The 15,151-nt window shown below is 37.2% G+C and overlaps 2 protein-coding genes across 7 annotated transcripts in view; both read right to left on the reverse strand.

The window, feature by feature from the left end:
- Window positions 1-954, reverse strand: part of CDK6 (cyclin dependent kinase 6) — a 94,864-nt gene extending 93,910 nt beyond the window's left edge. Inside the window, exon 1 of the mRNA XM_072412869.1 lies at window positions 298-954. The gene's annotated coding sequence lies outside the window, so the exon portion shown is untranslated. The remainder of the gene's footprint in view (window positions 1-297) is intronic.
- Window positions 955-9,453: 8,499 nt separating this feature from the next.
- The window catches only part of LOC140331659 (sterile alpha motif domain-containing protein 9-like), a 69,506-nt gene continuing 63,808 nt past the window's right edge, over window positions 9,454-15,151 (reverse strand). For 5 of the 6 annotated variants that reach the window (XR_011920958.1, XR_011920954.1, XR_011920959.1 and 2 more), the window contains one exon: window positions 9,454-14,410. The gene's annotated coding sequence lies outside the window, so the exon portion shown is untranslated. The remainder of the gene's footprint in view (window positions 14,411-15,151) is intronic. The other variant, XR_011920955.1, reaches the window with a different exon arrangement.

Consider the following 15,151-nt stretch of genomic DNA (forward strand, 5'->3'; position numbering starts at 1 on the left):
AAAATAGCTAACCCTTCAAGCCATGATGGATCTTATGTTCCACCATAAGAATAAATAACCTTCCAGTATTTATAAATGCAATAATAATGAATGATTATCTGTCCTGCCATAAGGGTGCCCTGAAGGGTTAACAGCACATGGCAGCTGGGGATCTGTACAATGCAATGCTACAAAGCTGACAAATGGTGCAGAGAAGTTGCTGCAAAGTTCCAGCAGAGCCCAGCAAGACACCAGGGAGGGCTGGAATAAAAAAAAATATCCTAAAAATAGAAATATTCAATGTGCAAGCTTCTTTACCTGTCCTGAGGCTGCAGCTCTCACACGGGGCATCCACAGGAGGGCAGGAGATGAGGAGGAGGAGAAGGAGGAGGACTCACAGCGTTTTCCTGCTCAGTCCCCGGCCACACAGGTAGCCCGGGCCGCCCCACTCCATACAGAGAGAAGACACAGGGGGGGACACAGGAGCACAGCACCCGGCTCTCATACACCAATACAATGCCTATTGTGCCCGGGTAATGGTGGCATTGCCCCCCAGGAGGTGGAGGACTCTCAGCAGCACCATGCCTCGGCCTCCTCCGCCGTCTCTCTGCAGCAGCTCAACACTTTCTTTCCCAGTTTTTTTTTTTTTTGCTTTCCCACGCTGGCTGAATGTGACTTGACCCCGCTTCAAAAAAGTTTGACATAGTGCGAGAACATTTCCGCATTCCTCCGACTACAAAGCCAGCAGCCGCCTCCTTCTGTGCTGGGGCCCCTGCTAGGAGGGGGGCCCTGGGGAGACAAGGGGGGCATGGGGTACCTGTATAGGGGGTAAGGATGGGGTACAATCACACAGTATGATATATCATTGCATGATTTGCTCCACTTCTCACTTTAATTTTCTGGTTTCATGGTGGATTTCTTTTATTGCTTGATTTATTTATTTTATATAGTTTTATATATATGTATTCTATCTATAGATATCCTAAACTTAGAATATAATAATGTCTAATAGAACAAATCTGTCTCTGTTTTCATACTTAAACTTGTATATTGTTTATCTTATATATATCATATATATTCTTTCTTGCTTTCTTTCTTTTACTCTCACTCTTTTTCTCTCTCTTTTCTCTCTCTTAATATTAATATATATATATATATATATATATATATCTACTCATCAATGATATCATAGTCTGTTGTGTCATCTCTCTCTTCTCTCTCCATCTCCCCCCCCCCTTCTCTCTCTTCTCTCTCTTTCTTCTCTCTCCCTTTTCCACTCTTCTCTCTCTTTTCTATCTCTCTTCATTTTTGTAATTTCTCTCTCTCTTTTTATATATATATATCCATCCATCAATAGTATCATAATCTACCATTGTCTGTCATGTAGCCCTTCACCTCTCTCTCTTCACCCTCTTCCATTCTCTCTTTCTTCTTCTTCTTCTTCTTTCTATCTATCTTTCTCTCTCTCCTTCTATTTTTTCCTTTCTCTATGCACCCCTCTCTCTACTTTCTTTCATTTTATCTTCTCTCTCTCTCTCTCTCTCTCTCTCTCCCTCTCTCTCTTTCTCCTCTCTCTTCTGTCTCTCTCTTTTCTCTCTTTACTTTTTTTTCTATTTCTTTTCACTCTCTCTTTTTAAATATATATATATATATATATATATATATATATATATGTATCACAATCCACAATCTCCCGTCTGTCATGTAGCCTTACACCTCTCTTTCTCTCTCTCTCTCTCTCTCTTTCTCTCTCTCTCTCCTCTCTCTCTCTTTCATTCTCTCTTTCTCTTCTTTCTTCTCTCTCTCTCTTTTCTCTTTTTCCATTTCTTTTTCTTTATCTCTTTCTTTTTAAGTATATATATCCATCAATAGTGTCACAATCCACCCGTCTGTCATGTAGCCTTGCACCATTCTCTCTCTCTCTCTCTCTCTCTCTCTCTCTTTCTCTCTTCATTAATGGGGTCTTCTATAAATATTATCATGCCAGATTCACTCCCCAACTAAATTGTTTCTTTTACCCAACATTTACACATTTTTGGCAATTAGAAACAGTGCAAATCATGAATAAAAGATTATTCGAACCTTTTCTACTTGAACCCATTTAACTACATTTTGGTTAAATGTTCGCTGAATCTTAAAAATATTTATATATAGCTCTGTCTATCTATCATCAACTAATATCATGTATCATTGTACATAAATCTTAAATTTATCATCAATATGCTTCTTTCATTCTGTTATCCATGATTAGTGTTTATCAAGTAATATATTACTCAATATCTTATAAATATATCATCTACGTATCTATAACATTTTATTCCATTATTCTGCGTTTGTCACTTATATCTCTATCTATCTATCTATCTATCTATCTATCTATCTATCTATCTATCTATCTATCTATCTATCTATCTATCTATTATCTATCTAACTATTATCTATCTATCTATCTATCTATCTATCTATCTATCTATCTATCTATCTATCTATCTATCTATCATCTATCTATCTATCTATCTATCTATTATCTATCTATCTATCCATCTATCTATCTGTCTGTCTGTCTATCATCAGTTAAGTCTGTTGTCGATTTAATTATCTGTCTTTCATGTTTTAATTATTTAGTCAATCTACATCTATCTGTCATCTATGGTCAGTATCTTTGTAATAATAATAATTATCTTTATAAAATATCAATAATATACTACTAAATCTATAATATAAAATTATAAAAACAAAAAATCTTTTTAGCTATATTTAAAATATTTGATTGTTACTCTTTTTCTACCTACAAATCAATAACTAATATCTATTCATTGTATTTATTATATGTGAGATCTATCAATATCAAACTATCATTTATAAATCTATATGTATGTCCATATCTACAGAGTCCCAGCAGTCTATAGTTATCCATTTATAACCTATAATCAATATCCATTTATCTAAAATAAAATTATCAATTGTTTATCTGCTATCAACATATTTTTGGTTTTATATTTTTTTAATGTAGAGTTTTATGTTTTTAAACCTTACATTCTTCTATTAGATTTCATAAAAATGTAAAAAAATATTTCATGGTGATTTTTTTTTAGATAATATTATTTTATTATTACTTATTTTAATGAGCTTGTAAATGTTAGGTTGCTATAAATTAATGGTAATTAGTGTTTTCCATTGTTTAGATGTATACTTCTTACACCTTACACCATCTTCATTTTTTTATTTATATATTTGTTATGACAGACTCTTATTTTCTTTCTTCTTACTTAATTTCACTTGTTTAGAAATATTCTTTTACATAAGAATAGAGGTGTTACATTCATACATACATATATTTTATCTATAGAATACATAGCGTATGCCAGTAACTGTTATATGCAGTAAATTTGTTCTTTGTTCATTTTCTATTACATTAATTCACACCTGTACATATTTATATAACTAATAACATAACAATTGTTAATTCGATTTTCTTTGCCCAATATTATTTGGAAAACGCAGTTTAGAAAAACAGAATAAAATATATGCATTGAGGAAAATTGGTATTTAACTGGTAAAATATATTTATTATCTATAATCCATGAGCAGCAGATGAAATCCATGGATCTATGTCCAAGTATGAGTCAGTTTGGTTATATTATATTCATAAAGCACTACACCATCTACTGGATCAAATTAGTACAGAACCTACTAAATGTAGTTAAAAAAAAGTTAAATAAGTATTAAATGTTGTTAACTATGTTTAGTCATTAAAAAATGTTTTTTATATTTTTTTTTGTTTAAGTACTAATACTTAAATATTTAAAATAGTAACTGAATATGTACTCGCCTGCTGTCATTGTATTATTACCAGCCAATCAAATTTTACTACATTGCACAGTGCTGGAACCTAATAAATGGAGCTTGTTGATTAGAGAGAGTATACAGGGATCACCTCATCAGTGAGCGTCTGATCTTTCTTCATCCAATCAGAATCTTTACCAAGCAACATTTGACCACGGTGTAGAAAATGGGGTGTTTATTAGAATAGTTAGAAATTTTTTGGCAGGTAAGACACTTCACCTGTACGTATTTTTAATTAGTGTTTGGGTTGTGTGCTGCACTTACACTTTTACGATATTTTGGCATTTTTCATTTGCTTTCAACTAATTAAGCTACATTTAACAAGAATTTTTTTTAATAAATTACATTTTTTTTATTAATGTTTTCTGGCAATATAGAAAACATTATCTAACTTTAAGGGCTCTATTTATAAAACAGGGCATCAGACATTCCTTCAAAAATTCCCTGGTGGGAATTGGTTACTGCTATTGAAACATATGGACTTGGCGAATGTTCCAGCAAATGTCAGATTCATTGTTTATAAATAGAGCCCTAGTGGTCTCTAAACACCCCCTCAAAAAAACTTACCAGGTGTATTAGTTTTGTTCTTGCAGTCATTTTTTTTACATTTTTCAGTAGTGATCCTGCCAGTAATATACATCCTATCTTGGGGTGACAACACTCATTTACTGTACTATGTTTATTAAGGTCACGTTGTCATGTTCCTTCTTCCTTGAGTTGGACAACTAACACGTCTTCTTTTCGTTTTCACCATAATAAGCTTGGAATGATAAAAGTATTTGTGATATCCTCTTAGGAATCACAGAACACAACTTTTTTCTAGATCAACCAATGGCTGAAAATGTTCAAAAAGAATTGCAGCCATCACATCAAAGCACTGATAATCTGCACTGTATACATTTTTAATTCTTGGGTTTTTATATTGGTATGTTAGGAATAAAAAAACTAGTAAATTACATTGGATATGCTTGCCATGTATATTAATAAATTGATGTATATTATTTTAATTAATAAAAAATTGCTTAGATAGCCTAAAGAATAGTGTGCTGTTAATATAGATAAAATGTTATTTATTATAAATTTTTTTAACGCTTTTATTGTGCTTGTTTGTAATTTTATTAAATGGGATTTCTAGGGTAGGATATGATAGCCCAACAGACCTTGATATTTTCTCACCATATCTGCTGCAGGGCTCCAGGTATCAGGATGCAAAGAAGTTATTAATGCAAAGATTTATTCCTGAGTCAAGGTTTGTTCACACTTTAGCAAAGTTGTATCTTTTACTAAATGGACACGCATTGCTATTTGTGGTAATTTAAATGGGCTACCAAAGCTCATTGTACACAAGCACAGTGCATGCATCATAAAAAAAGCAATCTGCATGGCAAGCCATGACCATGTGGTGCACATCATTGTATCTTTTTAGTGCCATTATCAAGAACTGGCAGCCCAGTGCACCAACGATTGCTGCTTGTTGATGAATCATGAATTAATGCAGGAAATCAAAGACTGAGGACACCAGGATCACTTTTAGGTTGGGGATTAGGTGAAGGTTATGATGTAGAAGGGTAAGTATTAGGGATTAAGAGAATGTGATATAGGCAGCTGCCAGGTTGGCATAAAAATTACCCAACACTTTGCCCTTCCATGGTTGCTTCCTTCAGTGCCGTATCCCATGCCAAGATCCTGACACCAAATAACCCTACAATAAGATGATTATAACGATAAATGAAAAAGTGTTATAGAAAATGTGGTATTTCTTAATGTTCTTTAAACATACATTTCCTGACTGTAATTTGGCACAATTTAATTATTTATCACTGCATGGTGTTAGTTGGAGTTCTCTTTTAAGGAAGGAAGAGCTCTGTGTGCACAGAAAGCTGCATGTGTACTGCCAGACCACAAACGGTTGGGTGTGTGTGAGTGAATATGTGTAGGTGTAAGTGCGCGGGTGTCCAAACAAGATCAGAAGCTGAAAGTGTCCCGGGCAGGGCACACCCCGTGTCAGTTGGCAGCTGCAGGGGCCTCTCCCAACCTAGGCATGGCATCATATCACCAATTCCAGACACTATATGTAAAATATTGCCAGTGGGGTTTACTAAACCTCTAGCTGCAACCATTACCTTATAATTGGTCATTGTCAACCTTCCTTGCACCGCTATGAAGACAACACTGGGGTTAGAGCTCCCAAAGCATTTGCCAACATTACCTTTTCATCCTCTATAGCACACCCTGTTACCATCTCAAAGTGGATGGGCTCTAAGATTATTTACTGCCCCCTTCAAATAAAAAACGAATGAATGTATTAAAAAAATTATCAAAGGTGACCTTACCTAAGCCCAGTCAAATACCAAAGTTCCTGATGATGCTATTTTTGCCATTTGTACTGGTCAGATGTACATAACCTTTCCAACAACGTATTGATGAATCCTATTAGGTTGGAAAATGACTTTGGGACCTTTCCCTTTGTGTTTATTGTTATATAGTAAACAGTAACTTGTATTACTAACAAAGGTGTGTCTAGGCATTGAGGGGTCCATTATTATTATTACACAGTATTTATATAGAGCGGACATATTACGCAGCGCTGTACAAAGTCCATAGTCATGTCACTAGCTGTCCCTCAAAGAAGCTCACCATCTAATGTCCCTACCATAGTCATATATTATGTCTTTAAGTATGTTATTCTTTAATAAAGTATAAAGTACATTTTTTGGGGGAAGAAGCCAATTATCCTATCTGCATGTTTTTGGAATGTGGGAGTAAACCCACACAAACATGGGGAGAACCTGCAAACTCCATGCAGATAGTGTCCTGGCCGAGGTTCCAACCTGGGATCCAGCCCTGAAACAGCCAGAGTGCTAGCCACTGAGCCACCGTGCTATATTAGAATCTAAGGTCTAAAAAGGGGGCCATAGAGAGTGAGGGGGTACATTGTAAAATGTAAGAAAAGAGAAATGTAACAAAGGAGATATGGGGAGTTATTAGCATACAATGAAGTGTATGACACAGCGTTGCACCCAAAGAGGACAATGGGACCAGTAAAAACCTGGCAGTTTAACTAAAAACCAAATTATTTTTTCATTATGGATATAATATGGAAGATCCAGCATTTTCATTTTGTCTTCTTCCAGGTTTGATAACTTTGGCCACCTTGATTGGCTTGGACAACATAAATCTTATGCACATGCACGTAAATTCAATCATTCTGACACCAAGATATTCCGAAATGGTTTTCTTCAAAAGATGAGTATGGACAGGCAGGCAATAAGGTTTTATTACATATTATGTCTATTCAGCAATAAAAAGCTTGCTTCCTCCCAATTTGTTCATTTTGAAAAGTGTAGTTTCAAAATTTAATTAAAAAAAATAACCAAGAGGTAGAGGTTTTTGGCAGAGGAGACTTTTGTCAATAAAAACTTTTCCCCTGTACCTGGTGGCTTTTTTTTCTTGCTTACATTGCATGGTGCATATTCATAACCAATGGCTTCCAAATGGCTGAAGAGGACCTGGAATAGTTATTATTATTATTATTACTAGTAATAAACAGGTTTTTTATAGGGGCAACATATTACCTAGCGCTGAACATTAAATAGAGGTTGCACATGACAGACAGATACAGACAGTGACCCAGGAGGAGGAGAGGACCCTGCCCAGAAGAGCTTACAATCTAGGAGTTGGTAAAGATGATAAATTCCGGGGGTGCAGCAGTGACAGGATCTTGGACCCCTCATTACAACAGAAGGAGTGCGGGTGCCATACCTGACATTTTGCACACATACTTGTCAATTATAGTAACAGCTCACTTACACCAACAAGAGTTTAATTCCACTTTAGGTGTTAATTCTAGGAACTGATTAAGTCTTGGGGTTCAGGTGAGGAAAAAACTGTTCTTTTCTGGCAATTCTTTTACCTTTCAACCACATTAAAAATTAAAAAAATCCCCTGACATAATTATTTTATCCTCAACCTGTTGCTGACACTTCCAACAGGAGCCAGGATTTAGTTGGACAAATGTGCTTGAAAGCAAACTAGAGTTAGATGATGATTGATTCAACCACAATTAAAAAGAAATGCATGCACTTTGTCCTTTAGTAACTGGCTGATGTATAGCCTACTGCCAGCTGTATAGTAAACATTGCATACTACCTTCCATTCCTGCTGTGTCCCAGGTAGCAATCTAAAAAGTACCGGACATAATCCTTTACATCAACAGTTATTATGTAGTAAACTGCCAAGCACATGCATTGCCTTTCCTTAGTTTCCCATATTTGCCCATCATAATTTGCACATAATGAATAAACAAGCACTTTCATTGAACAAATTCACTTTTCATATTGTTAATAAATAAACCTTAAAAAAAATTAAGAGCACTTTTTTGAACTGCAACTGACTTCTGGCTCCTAAAAACCAAAAAGAACAAGTCTGATTTTGTAGGTTTTTGTTAATACAGCCATATATGGGTTTAACCAATTATTACTATTTGATAATTTGATTAGTCAAAAGCAATGGAATGTTATCTACAAAGCAACGCTGCCCCCTAGTGATATAAATTTCATATAAAATAGGAGACAAACCGAAGATACATGATGGGGTCTTGGTTGCGTATGACTTAAAGATTCTGTTTTTCTACTATAATCATAAATGGCCAAGGCAAAGCAAGAACTGTTATAACACTTTGTGAATTCAAAAGAAATATATTGTAATAATAATAATATAATATTTTTGCAAAAATCATATTGTGGGTGGTAAATTACTATTTTTGATATGATTTATACAAAGACAGATGCACAGACAAAAACATAGAATTACCTAGTGATTACACACCCATTGTAGTTCAAAGTCATGGAGTCGGACTGTAAAGACAATTAAAAATAGTCCTCCGACAGACTACTGCCACTTTGGGAATGTCTGGATTTAAGGCTCACAAGAAGAAGACTTGGAAGAATAAGATAAGAATGACAGTTAGTATGAACCCTTTGTTCACTTATGTAAAGTAGACCATAAGTGAACAAAGGGTTCATACTAACTGTCTATTCTTCTCCTGAAGATAATATTTACAGGAAGCATTACAAATCCCTAATTTAGGGTTTGTCATGTAATTATTATAACTGCCATAATGCCATTATTGCTGCTTTGGTTGGCAGTCAGGAAGTCCTGAGTAACGGTCTAGCCACAGACCTTGTTCTTTACAGTCATACCCGTGGGGAATGGTCCCTCGCTTGCCAGAAATAATTATTAAACATTCTTTAATTTTTCAGATCACTTCCACACTCCTGTCAAGCAGTTGGAATATTATTGCGGCATGCAAATGTTAACAGACGCTGCTCAGCTGGTTACATGGTGCTGCCAGTCATCTGATCGCTAGACCTGAAATCCTGGCACTGTAAAATTATACAAGCTGTCCAAAAAAGGGGGATTGAGGTGGAATGGCATACCTTTCAACTGTCTCATACCTCTCAACTGTCCTATCTTAATATCTCCCTACTACCGTATCTTTTCTTTAGAGGGACTGTCCCTCTTCATACCTCCCAACTGTCTCTGATTTGAAGGGACTGTTCCTGTTTATACGATAGCTTGGCTAACAAATTGCCCTGCTAACACATTTTTCAGCAAACAATTTTCTTCCCACCGTTTTAGAGATTCGGCTAACGAATATAGACTCAGCTAACAAATGTAAAAAACAAAACAAAACAAAAAAAGCAGTAAGTAAGACGCCTGATAACATACTGCATGATGAATGTACAGTACTTACTGTATACTGTATTAGAAAGTGAGAGAAGACATCCCTTTACATAAGAACAGGCTTCCCTGCTGCTTGTGTGCAGGACGAAGCTTGATGGGGGGAGGGTGGTGGTTTGCATGACTTGCAGAAGAAGTCTTTTGCTAAACATAGCTGAGGTTGTGGGTGATCTTAGGGGGGTGAGCTCTTCTGCCACCTCTTGTAACTCTTTAATTACCAAGACAAACTGTGCAGTTGTTTCTTTTTGTGTATCAAAATACAGCTTGCTTAAGAAGTTAATTAGATATATATATATATATATATATATATATATATATATATATAGTACTAGCATAAGTGCCTTATACAAATAAGAGAGGAATAGTAGGCACCCACAGGACCAAAACAAAAAATGATGATGAGATTGCTTTATTGCACCATCATTCCAGCAAATCACGGGTTATTACGCACCAAAACCATTAGTTCAATTGGTAGTCACATCAATATTTTTAATTCTCTGTGGAATGGAAGTGCATGCTATACCTCTTTTAATATATGTATTTTACACAGGACATGCTGGATTGGTAGTGGCAACAGTAACAATGCATGGGACAGGGGCACCCTGGAACAGTCCAAGCAGAATTGTCTTGCACTTTTAGTGAGCAATGCAGTAAGCAAACAGTTCAATGCAGTAAGGTTTGACACAGGAAGTCCATAACATGCAACAAACAAATCTGCACTATTGAGAAAATAACTGTAATTATGTCAGTTTCTTATTAACAGGGTGTCCCCTAATGGTATTCTTAAAACAAACAGAACATGTACCTTTTGGCATTAAGTAGTCAGCATTTCACTCAGCAGCGGGCTCTCACATGGAAGAAATGAGAAAGAGAGCCCCCGAGTCGGCTCACATCTACAAAGACAAGCACACAGTTTAATATTTAGTAAGGTCTGGCTAAACGGTTTGTCATGAACCTAGGACAGGGGGCTTTACCCCACCCAAAGCTCTACAAAGCATCCAGGACCCAGACCAGAATTTATTAATATAAAAAGTTTGTTTTGTCTAGAGAATATACTAATTTTTGATTCCTATCCCATATGTATATATTACATAACACTTCTCATGGCTAAAAAGGGCTCGGAGCAGTGACTACTTGCCTTGTAGCCCCCATTGCTTGTCTTAAACCTCAGACTGAGCTGTCCAATATGGAACAGTCACTGCTGATGAACGTTTTAGTTGGACCTCTGACTTAGTGTTTCATGTAAACTTCAGGCAGATTTCACTTCTCACCTGTGATTTTTCTCTGTGGTCTATAAAACATATCACCGCACTTCCTTTCTCCCCAGTTTGGCTACACAGACTACTGAAAGGGTAAAAAATATAGAACTGATACTTGCTAGTAAAGGAAATGGGTTTGCATATTGTATAAGAATGTCTGTTTTTTCTAACTTACACAACAAATACATAATGTAAAATGATGAACTTATTTATTTGGGGAAAATCTTTTTAGATAAAGGCTGGAAAACACAATTTTTTCACATCTCTCATGTCGTGGGTAGCTTTTCTCTTTTACTGGTACAGGAAAGGCTGTTTCATAAAGTGAATCTGTAATGTCCTCCAAAATTTGTGGAATATTTTACCAATAAGCAGAGGTTCGAACTTGAGTGGCGCGTCTTGGACTTGAGTCAGACTTAAGTCACCTAATAAACAACTTGCAACTTGACTTGGGGGTTTTGTCCAGTGACTTGCGACTCAGCTTGGGGGTTTTGTCCAGCGACTTGCAACTCGACTTGCAGTGAGTCTTCTGTAACACCGCCTTCCTCCCCGCTTTCTTAATTCGTTTATGGCTTTTTAAGTCCACGGCTTTCTCCTCTGACAGCTGAAGTCATTCTTGAGACTTGACATGGGATTTGGCGTCAATGACTTGGGACTCGACTTGGACTTGAAGGGTGATGACTTAGTCGAACCTCTGCCAAACAGATACATCACCTTGGTGTGATGCCAAAACATTTTCTTAAAATTAGCTTTGTTTTGTGCAATGAAAGGACCATGGTCATCAGCCCAGGCTTCACACTGAGCCTAACTTCTTCCTAAATTGAGAATAAAGAGACAATGTTAGGTAGAAGTGTTTATAAATTTGCAAAATCTGTAAGATGAACCCAAAAAGTGCAAGCTGTGGGCCTTGGAATGGTCACCATTATTGCCTGTGGTCTAACTGCAGTTGATCCTTCATCATTACAATCTTACCATGGTTTGTGTCTCTGCACAGTCAGACCCATCTTGGTAGAAGCTGGGCTTTGCTTGCAGCAATGCAGAAATGACATCACCAAATCTCACTCCAATCCCCTAGTCAAAGGCAGCAGAACCTTGGATCTCACTCTGCAGATATACAGGTTGACATTCTAAAATCTGGCAACCTCTGGACCTGAGGTGTGCTGGATTTTCGAAAATTCTGGAATTTTGAAGGTTATACTCACCTACACACACAGGCCAGTCTTCCTCTCGCAGCACCTGCGGACATCTGGCACAGTTGCGGAGAGCAGGCAGCAGGGACAACTCAATGTGTATTTAGTGTAGCAAGCAAGACCTAACAGCTGTTTCTGGAGAACAGCGCCTTAAAAACATAGGTGGCCAAACAGTGTACTACAGTCCCTGTATTGAAAATGCACTTCGAAATTCATGCCAGGAAACTGAAAGAACTGGATTTGCGATGGCCAGATTTTCAATTGTCAGCCTGTACAGCAATGAGGCTGTAGAAATGTCCAGGCACCCTTCCATACCAGAACGTCCGCCAGTGGGTTGAAGTACCTATTGTACGTAAATTAAACTATAGAAAAAAGTTATTTTTGTATGTGTTGAATTATAAAAATAGTTCAAAGTAGTGATTAAAACCACATTACTGTTCACAAAGGAAGCAGAATCATGGTGACACAACTGTCATGGAATTTGCAACAAAAACATTTCTCCAAATGGTTGGAAGGAGGTCACACCTATTCTGAAAGAGGAAAGGGACTCAGGCGGGCACAAAGGTGCATCTGCTGGAATCGCTCTTCTCAGCCTATTTAAATTTAGAATAACCAAACAGCAGTTAAAAGAATCATAAAAAATAGACACACGTGGCTTCATTCCAGAATATGTTACCGTATAACTATAAAGATTTCAGTGGACCAAATAGGAAAACACAGTCACACCCCTGCAATTCACACTGGCAAATTAATGCTGACCCAGTGGGAAGGAGACAACCTGGCAGGATGGGACTGGGGTTTTGGCAGTGAAAAGGTAAAACCCTTTGTGTATTTAGACATTTTTACCAGGCCTGCATTTACAGTGTGCCCCAGGCACATGTGTGGGATGGCCATGTAGTCCCAAGGCATGTTACCAAATTACTTTAAGGAAATTAGAAGCGGAGACCACTGTGGTAAGCATTCTGTCTGGCTTATGCAGAGGTATCACTTACATGTGGAGTTCAAGTGTATTCAAAACCAAAAGCAAAATTATACAGCAGATTATTGAGTTCCTAATTTTTTCAATGTGGTACCTGGTGATTCCTTTTCAAGGTGACAACGCTAATTGTTCTGCTGGAGGAGTAGCATTGTCATCTAGGAAGGGACCACAGAGCACACCTTCCTCCAAGCAATTCCAAATCAATGAGCAGAGGTGCACTTAATCGAACTGGGATTTCTGGGAGAGAAAAAATGGCAAATAATGGGACAGGTGCATGTATCTAAAAATTTGTGTTCAGGCAGGTATGTTTACTTCAGAAGAAATATTGCCTGTCCGATCTCCAATAAATAACCTACCTGGTTGCAATTTTTACCTTTTGTATTTAGTTCTGTTTTAGGTGTTATGGGGTTGCTTTACATTCTTAGTAAAACATTGGGCAGCTCAAATAAGCCAGTTCTCAGTGCCAGGAGCCATAAGAATTCCAGAGCCAAACTCCTGACTCGGAGAACAAAAGTATTGCAGGTTTCAGATTCCCTGGAAATTTCTTTGACCCTAATCCTCGATCTTCTCCGTAATTAATTGGAATGGAGAAGGTGTGGAGATACTCAGGTCTCTTGACTCTATCTATAAAGCTGTGTATCTGACTTTTAGCAACATTCTCCGGTGGAGAATAAATCATTGCTATTTAAAGAACCACTAGAGAATGTTGCAGAATGTCAGATTCATTACTTACATACTCAGACCTCTTTGAATATATAAACCCAATTATTAATATTTCAAAGAAACATAGTAATAAAACTTCTAAACTAACTTATTTTTTTTAAAAATTGCAGTTTTTTTAAAATAATGCCTGGTAAACTGCCATTAAGGTCCTTTTTCAATGATGTAATACCCTGTCCAAAAATATGAGTCTTCCAGTTGTGCTCCTGTTGTTTAACCCTTTCACGCAGGCTTCTGTGGTCAAGAACACACGTTTTGCAGGCATCGTCTACTGTTGTGACCATCAGGAAACACTTGGAGAAGTTCTATTCAGCTAATGCTGAAGCGCAGATAAAAGTTTTTTGCAAATAAATTGTAATGGTCAGCAGCACTGGAATACAATAAAGCAGTGGTCCTCAACCTTTTGAACGTCACGGATCACTAAATTTAAGGACATGCACCGCACATGCACAGTGAGCCGTGTGTCACTCAAAGAGGACGAAACTTACCCCAGAGTGACGTCATGATGCCCGAACCCGTCCACTCTATGACCTGTGATGGGAGAGCGGGCGGGTTGTGTCCAGAGACATAACTGGACCACCGCCCTGAGCCTGCGATGCATACAAGAGACATGGTCTGCAGCTCTGGCCAGTGTGCCCCCCCAAGCGGGGTCCTTCTGACCGCGCTGAGGTGTGCACTGGACCATAGGTTGGGGACAGCTGCAATAAAAGATAAAAAAGGCAAAAAACAAGTATTTAATTAAAAAAAAAAATTACAATTGTTTATTATGTGCTGTTCTGTAGCAAACTAAACAAAATTTGGTTGCAAACTCTGACAAAATTTAGCCTAGCTTTATGCACATTGTGCTGCTATGGGTTGCCCAAACATTAGAATAATGTTTTAATGTCCTAACACAAGACAGCACAGTAATAGAAGTCCTTGCAAAATTCTTTGTTTGCAATTATATTGAGTTGTCCCCATAAAGGGTTGATGGGGTTAATGTCAGGACAAAACAACCACAGCCCAGGGACCTTCTAACAATGACTCATTTTACTGCTTCCAGAGAGGAAATTCCTTACTTTAGGCTTAGGATCCCCCTTATTAACTAAGCTCCACTTTATTATGCAATGTGTCTGTGTTTGTTGAGATCTCTCTAAAACTGTCAAGCATTCCTGCGGCTAAGTTGATCGTTGTGGTGGGTTTTGTACCAGCAACAGTCTGTTTAGATATAAACCAGTTGTTTTACAGCTGCCAAACACCAATGAGAAACCTTTGCTTGGCTACCTAAATTAAAATGTGCAGTTACATAAAAGAGACTTTGAAGATAATAATATCCTGCTGTTATAATCCCCCTATATACTATGATGGGAAACCGAGAATTTTTGCAGCTGCAACCAAACAAATAAAAAAACAGCTGAGGTTCATTCTACCTGCCAATAAATTTGTGCGTACAGCTGTGT

Source organism: Pyxicephalus adspersus, chromosome 5 (assembly GCF_032062135.1).
Source record: "Pyxicephalus adspersus chromosome 5, UCB_Pads_2.0, whole genome shotgun sequence".
NCBI lineage: Eukaryota > Metazoa > Chordata > Amphibia > Anura > Pyxicephalidae > Pyxicephalus > Pyxicephalus adspersus.